Genomic DNA, 8,340 nt, shown 5'->3' with positions numbered 1-8,340 from the left:
TATACATTTTCAACTCTTTTGTTCACTGGTGCGAAAAGTCAGCTGAAAATTACAACCAATAAAAATAAAGATACATCGGACAGGGTTTTATCAAGTCAACTTTTAGTATAAAAAGGGTTGTTGTGCTGGGACTTAATGGTCTTAGTTCATAGGAACACATCCCCTCTAACATCTATAACAAAGGCAAAAGTTATGTATTTCTTAGTCGTTTCTGGTTTTACAATCCACTTTCACTTCATAGAGAGTACAAGTGTAACGAAAAGCTGTTAGCAAGGTATTGCCTTGTCTAAATTCATTTACCAGCTTAATTATGATCTTTAATCCTGGCTTTTGCTTTAACTTATATAACTGCTTATTTTTATTTCTTTGATCTTGGTTATATATAAGGCCTTCATTTTTTTTATTAAATTCTTTCCTTTGATGACATAATTACGTTGTTCTACATAATTTTAGGTGCCTCGTCAGCCAATATAAATTCTCTTGTGTTCTTCTTCAATGGCTGTTTCAATGGTCCAAGAGTCCTCGTCGATTTCTCAATGCACTTATGATGTATTTTTGAGTTTTAGAGGTGTAGATACGCGCAAGAATTTTACGGATCACCTTTACATGGCCTTAGTGCATGTAGGGATTCACACATTTAGGGATAATGATGAAATTGAAAGAGGAGAGAAGATAAGAGATGAAATTGAAAGAGCAATACATGAGTCAAAAATATCCATCATTATCTTCTCAAAGAATTATGCTTCATCAACATGGTGCCTTAATGAACTTGTAAAGATAATGGAACATAGGAAATTCTCCAAACACATTGTTTTGCCAATTTTCTATGACGTGAAGCCATCTCAAGTGAAGGAGCAGACAGGGAGTTTTGCAGAAGCGTTTGCTAGACATGAAGAGAGCCTCAAGTCTGAGATGGACGTGGTACAAAGATGGAGGGCTGCTTTAAGAGAAGTTGCGGTTTTGGAAGGCATGCTTCTAGAAGATAGGTAAGCAAGTTTTAAACTATTTCGTGACAGTTTTTTAATACTTCTTATATACTACAATCTTATATATGCCATAATTTCATGATAGTTTAATTTTTCACTACGTGATTGAATACTTTTATTGTTTCTTTGACATGATAAAGGAATATTACTCTCCCAATTGAGGATTAATTTCAAAATATAAATGTTCTCTTCCTCAGCCTCGTACAGATATAGTACAAAACATTGAATTTTATTCTTGATTTTGATTTATAAGGCTATCGGATATAAGTAAAAGCATCAATCTAGTAAAAAATAATTACTCCATCTACCTCATGACTGGCCCATTTTTTTTTTAATTTCTCAAATTGTTATTTTCATATCTAAAAGTTCATCGACTTCTAAGTTGACATTCCTATTGGTATATCTCACATATATTATAACAATAAATTCAGAAGAGCAAAAAGTTATAATGACTAGGGATAAAAATGTAATTTATTGAAACCAACACGCTTTTCTTAAATTCTGTACTACTAAAATAGGGACCAACAAGAAGAAATAGAAAAAAAATTGGAGATGGCGAAAACCCCGTACTTGAGGGCTTTGGTCTTGGCCTGACCCAGAAGGGGTAGGTTTTTCGTTTGGAAATTAGTGGCTAAGGCTAGTTGGGACGGGTTTTACAATTAAAAAAATGGGGTCAAAGTTGGGTCAACTTTGGAGTTTCCGTCTTGAGGTATATATAGAAAATATTATATTTTATATTTATAGTTACATGTATAGTTTATTAACAAATTTATATTTAGTATTAATTAGAGATGTCGGCATAAAAATATACTATATTTAAAAGTAATTAAGATGTAATGTACATTATAATTTAAAAATTTACATGAACATCAAACTAAAATAATAATAAAAAAAGACCAATGTTGAGGCAGGACAGGTCGAGCGTAGGCTATATAGTTTTCTTGGCTCGAGGTTGGCTACTAAAATTGATAACCTTATGCCAAGACGAAATGGGTTTAGAATAAGAAAATATAAAGTTGAGTTGGGTTTGAACTGAGAAATATTCTGCTAGGTGTTTTGAGTGGTATCCAAGACATCAGAGAAAGGAAGAAAAACTTATTCAAAGCGGGAAGAAAAGATGAATTTGGAGAAATTGCTTTATGCATTATTTTAGCCTGTGTGCGGCTTGACTAAAATCACATCACATGCTTTGTATTTACAGCCACACGGATAACACCATTCCTTTTAAAATTAATATCTCATCCTACTTCAATGAAATCCTACACATAATTAAGTAAAACACTCTTTTATTTACACTTCACTTTTAACTTAGTCTAACCAAAACAATCAGAAATTAAATGTTGACTCAGTAAACAATAAATAATTAATGTGAAGGAAATACCAATAAAGAAAGTAACTTTTTCTATATGTGAATAAAATAACTTAGTAAATGAATAAAATAAATAATTTATCAGATTTTTTGAAAAAAATATCTCTTAATATTTAAGAATTAAGATACACTTGAGAATTTTAACACATGCAAGATAAGTTCAAGATGAAATTAAAATTAAAATTATACAAGAAACAAACATATAAGTTGAAGGATTTTTACTCCATTTTCAAGATATCACCTGACAAGTTATATTTAAAATATACACTATAATTCATATATTTTAAAATTTGTAGGTATGAGTCCCAGTTCATTCAAGATGTTATTAAACAGGTTCAAAATAAACTTCATCGCACTGCTTTATATGTCCCTCCTTATTTAGTTGGAACCGATTTTCTTGTGACATGCATTAATTGGTGGTTGGGAGATGGATCAAATAAGGTTGGCATAGCAACAATATGTGGAATTGGAGGGATTGGGAAGACAACCATTGCAAAAGTTGTTTACAATCTTAACATTCAGAAATTTGAAGGTTACAGTTTTCTCGCCGATGTTAGAGAGATTACTCAAGAGCACAATGGCCTGGTTCGTTTGCAAAGACAACTTATTTCAGATATCCGTAAGGAAAAAGCAAATAAAATATACAATTCAGATGATGGAATCACTAAGATCAAAGAAGTTATATGCCGTAAACGTGTGCTTCTTGTCTTAGACGATGTAGATGATTCGGAAAAAATAACTAAAATAATTGGAGCGCAAGTTCCTTTTCATCCAGGAAGTAAAATCATCATAACTAGTAGGCATCGATGTCTACTAAGTGATCCTTTTATTAGGCAGATGTTTGATCTTGAAGCATCATCAAGTTATGGAGACTTATGCAAGGTATTTGAGGTAAAAGAATTAGCTTTCAATGAATCCCTTCAACTTTTTAATTGGTATGCCTTCGGACAGAATGATCCAATTGACAGTTATATGGAATATGCAAGGAGTGTAGTGAAACATTGTGGTGGGCTTCCATTAGCTCTTCAAGTTTTGGGTTCTTCTTTGTCTGGTAAAAGTAAAACTGTGTGGAAAAGTGAATTAGAGAAATTGAAAGCAATCCCTAATAGCAAAATTCAGAAAATTCTAAGAATAAGCAATGATTCCCTGCAAGATGATCATGATAAAAATCTATTCCTTGACATAGCTTGAGCATTCGTCGGGAAGGATAGAGATTTCACAACTACAATTCTAGATGGGTGTGATTACCATACAGCAATTGGTATTGAAAATCTCATAAATAGGTCTCTTTTGGTTATTAATGAAAAAAACAAGCTAATGATGTATCAAATGATTAGAGATATATGAAGGGACATTATTCGTCAAGAATCTCCTGACCTTGGGAAACGAAGCAGGTTGTGGCATAAGGATGCATTTGATGCATTAAGAGAAAAAATTGTAAGAAAGACTTCATCTTCTTTTACTTTCTTTTATGCAATTTTCTGATATCGAAGTTTTTTTAACTAAAATATTCTTTCTCCAATAGGGTACAAAAACAATCAAGTGTCTCACCATTGACCTACAAAGATTGCTAGAAGATAAGTATGGAAAGACAACTACAAATCATTCAAAAAATCCATTTCTCATGTCAAATGAGGTAGATATAGAAACTGATGCATTTGCGAAGATGCATAGACTTAAACTACTTCAACTAGATTATGTAAAACTTAAAGGAGACTATAGATACTTTCCGAGAAGCTTAATATGGTTGTGTTGGTATGGATTTCCTCAAGAATATCTTCCTACAGCTTTAGACATTTCCAAGCTAGTTGTTCTTGAGATGCACAACAGTAGCCTCAAACGTGTTTGGAATGATACAAAGGTGTGATACTATTTAATTTCTCTTTACTTTTTGCAAAGCAAAAACAAAATTATATGGCTAAGTGTTTTTTCTTTTTCCTTTTCTACAGTACTTTCTTCCAAATTTGAAGATCCTTAATCTCAGTCACTCCCATGGCCTTCTTAAAATCTTTAACTTAGCAAGTCTTCATAGTCTTGAGAGGTTGATGCTGAAAGATTGCAAAAAGTTGATTAAGGTTGATGAATCCATTGGTGAGATAAAGACTCTTATTGTTTTAAACCTTAAAAGTTGCAAAAGTCTTAGGAAACTTCCAAGGACAATTGGTTTGCTAGAATCTTTGGAAGAGCTTATTTTATCTGGTTGCTCAACACTTGATGTGCCTAGGGATTTGCAGAATATGAAATCATTAAGGGTGCTTAGCTTAGATGGAACTGCAATATATGAATCCAATTCGTGGTTGCCTTGGCTATCACTGAAACGAAGCAAAGAGTTGGGTTCCTTTTGGGCATCTTTGCCATGTTCTTTGGTAAAGTTGAGTCTTGAAAGTTATAGACTATCTGATGATATTATGCCTGCTGATTTGAGCTACTTACCTTCCTTGAAATCGTTAAATTTAAGTAAAAACCCAATTCATAGCCTTCCTATGAGCATTATCCTCCTTACAAAGCTTGACGAACTTCTGCTGACTTGTTGCAAAGAGCTCCAGAGGCTTCCAAAACTTCCAACGAGTGGCTTGCGCATGATGATGTCTCAATCTTTGTACAGGATTTCAAGTTTGCCATGCTTACTAAATTTGAAAAGGTGTATAGTCTTTGCCTGTGAAAAGCTAACTGAGGTTGAAGGTGTGTCCAAGTTGGAATCAATTGAAAACTTTGAAGTGGAACAGATCAAAAGCTTATTTAGTATGGATTGGATCGAGAACATTGAATTGCAAATTTATAACTATTTTACAGACACAAAAATAGTCTCTACCCCTCAGGTATTTTCTTAGTCTACTAAAACTTTTTATTTTCTTATTTTACATTATTCAATACTTCCATAACTAATGATTTCAATGTCTCAGGTAATTCATGAGGGTGACATAACTATCTGTTTTGTTTCTAAAAGTGGGATTCCAATCTCGTTTGAGCATCGCTGTAAAGGGTCTAGAATTTATTTTTCACTGTCACAAAATCCTACTGAAAAAGTTAGTTGGTTGAACCTATGCATCGAATATTCTCTCATAAGTGATAATATATTTAAATTTCTACCGTATGTGTACATTGTTAATGAGACCAAGGAGTTGGTGTGGGCTTATTTATCAAGTTTCATTGGAATTCCTGAAACCGATAGCAACTCAATCTTATGGCTAATCCACTGGCCAGTAAAGGATTATCAGATGAAAGCTGGGGATTTTGTGAGCTGTAAATTACTATCTTCTGGTTTGGACATCAAAGAATTTGGTGTTACATATGTGTCAGAGAAGAAGGCTATACATGATGATGATTCCCGATTTTACTGTCAAGGTACGATTGCAAGTGATATTATTTATAAGAACCTTTTTGGCATTATTTTATGTATCAATAGTTTTATTTGTAACTTGTTTTCTTCATGGAAATTTTTTATTTTAATCTATGAATATTTGAGAAAAAAAAGCTAAGACATATTTTTCAGCTACCATATACATCGGATTATATCTAATCATAAACTTTTTATGTAATCAAGCAATTTAACTAGTAACTCAGCAAATTTAATTATATTTTGTAATTAATTTGATAATTCAAAATTTTAGGTCATAGTTTCCTATGTTGTGATTTTTACACCTTTAAAATATATAAAAAGAATATATAAAAAAATTATAGTTGATTATTTTAAATTAAAAAAATGAAATGAGAGTGCAGCACCTTGGTCCATGACCTGAGAAGAAAAGCTAGAAAATAGTCATCATGCTTGACATTGCTAACTTACACATTCAGGCCACACTATCCGCCTAGGCTCGAATGCCTGGCTCAATTGGGCTCGGGCTCAGGCTTCAATTTTTAGGGTCAAATTCAGTTAGAAGATACTATTTAAATATAAAAAATATATTTCTAAATTCTTTATTTTTTATTTTTAAATTTATATAAAATATTAATATAAAAATATTTTTAATATTTAAAATAATAAACAGCAAAATAAATAGGCTTTGTTGCCCAAGCTTAAGTTTTTGAATTGTTAATTGGGCTTGGTCTATCTTATAAACAACTATAGATGCTTGCTTTAGGTCAATATAATTTATAAATCACTTTAGGTTAAGTATAGCAATAAATATAATAAGAACCAATGATGTTAGGATTGTTGGATTACACCATGTTATAAGGTATTTATCCTTTTGGGGCCTACCCTGGTGATGTTATCATTTTGGAAAAAGGCACCTTGTGAGGGAAGATGCCTTCATTTACAAAACAAAATCCAATCTTTGGCTCTTAAAGAGTGGAACCTAGCTTTTCAACAACAACGGAAAAAAAAAGATGTGGAATCTTTTCCCTTCAACACTAACCCCTTAATTGAGAGTAGATTGTGTTTTCTTTGAGGGTCAGGGTATTGGAGTCCCATGAACAAAGTCATTTGTTAATGTTAGAGTCGTTGGATTGCGTTCAATTATGAGATATTATCCATTTTGAGATCCACTATTGTGATTTTGTCTTTTTAAGAAAAGCCACCTCATAGGGAAAGGGACGTGCCCTTACTTATAAGTCTACCATAATCTAATCCTTGGTTCTTAAAATATGAAATCTTTCCCCCTTAACAATGACCTCTTCACTTATAATATTGTCTAAATTCTTATACATATGATCTTAAGCTACATAAATGAGATGTAGCACTTTCTCATCTTTTTTCATCCTTTTTTACTATGATTTGAACTTGAGTCTTCTAAATTAATTGGGTGTCAAATTCTTAATTGTTGGGGCATTCTTTTAATATATTAATATTAATTTTAAGTTGAATGCTAAGTGTAAAATTTAACATTTTTTTCATGCACCATTGTATTGTATTTATAAGGGCTTGAAAGTAAATGAAGAGTTACTCAAATTGGGCTCCAGTGGAAATATAAAAGTGCAAATTGACAATTATTTAGAGGAATCAAAAATGATTGTTTCCCCTCAGGTTTCATTGATCTCTTTCCTAACCTTTTCGGTTTATTATTCTTTTCTTTCTTTTTATAACTTGTAATTAATTCAATAATGTTGCAGGTGTTATATGACTGTGGGGTAATTAATATCTGATTCAAGAGTTGCTCTCACATGGGTTAATTCTGTCGAACAGAGACCTTGGGATAAATGGAGCATTTTCAATGAGATTGATTCTTTACGTGTCTCACTAGGTACAGTGTCCTTCAATTACATCTATAGAGAAGGCAATAGTTTCACAGACTCTCTAGCAAGGCATGGAGTTGATAAAGACACTTCATTCGCAGCTTGGTGGTGATCTTGTCAGATGTTTATGATTTCAGGTGTTCTATATTTTTTACTTTCTTCTTCCAGCAACAGATATTTATATCATCTTTTGCTGCAGTTGCTGTACCTATGACATTAGGCTAACCTTTTGTAACTATTCTATCATTAATGAAACTTCTTCATTGGCTGAGCAAAAAAAAAAAATTAGTGTATATGATAAATATAGTTTTCCGGAGCAAAAGTGCGGCAGCAGCCATCAGGCTGTTGGGAATCAGGAGCGGGTTGCCTTCCTACTATTGAGTGGTACCTTTGAAAATACCAATAAAAGAAGTAAGCTTTTTTTTTAAAAGATAATAACCTATTAAATGAATTAAATAAAATAGTTTATCATTTTCTAAAAAATCATACACTCAAGAATTTTAAGGACAAGTAAGATGAGTTAAGATGAAATTAAAAATCAAATTTATGAAAAAAATAGACAAATATGTTAAAGAATTTTTATTCAATTTCCAAGATGTCCTTGGTTAAGTTATAATTCGAATATATATTTTAAAATTTATAGGTATGAGTAGCATTCAATCAAGATATTATTAAACAGATTCAAAATAAACTCCATCGCACCACTTTATATATCCCTCCCTATTTAGTTGGAATAGATTTTCTCATGACATGCATTAATTGGTGGTTGGGAGATGGATCAAACAAGGTTGGCATAGCAACAATTTGCGG

The 8,340-nt window shown here is 32.1% G+C and overlaps 1 pseudogene; it reads left to right on the top strand.

The window, feature by feature from the left end:
- The first annotated feature begins 371 nt into the window (after nucleotides 1-371).
- LOC110414680 (uncharacterized) overlaps nucleotides 372-8,340 on the top strand; it is a 24,855-nt pseudogene continuing 16,886 nt past the window's right edge.

Source organism: Theobroma umbraticum, unplaced genomic scaffold, assembly GCF_002168275.2.
Source record: "Theobroma umbraticum cultivar Fairchild unplaced genomic scaffold, ASM216827v3 scaffold_147.0, whole genome shotgun sequence".
Lineage (NCBI taxonomy): Eukaryota > Viridiplantae > Streptophyta > Magnoliopsida > Malvales > Malvaceae > Theobroma > Theobroma umbraticum.
Note: the sequence above shows the minus strand (reverse complement) of the source record. Positions and strands in the feature narration are given on the sequence as shown.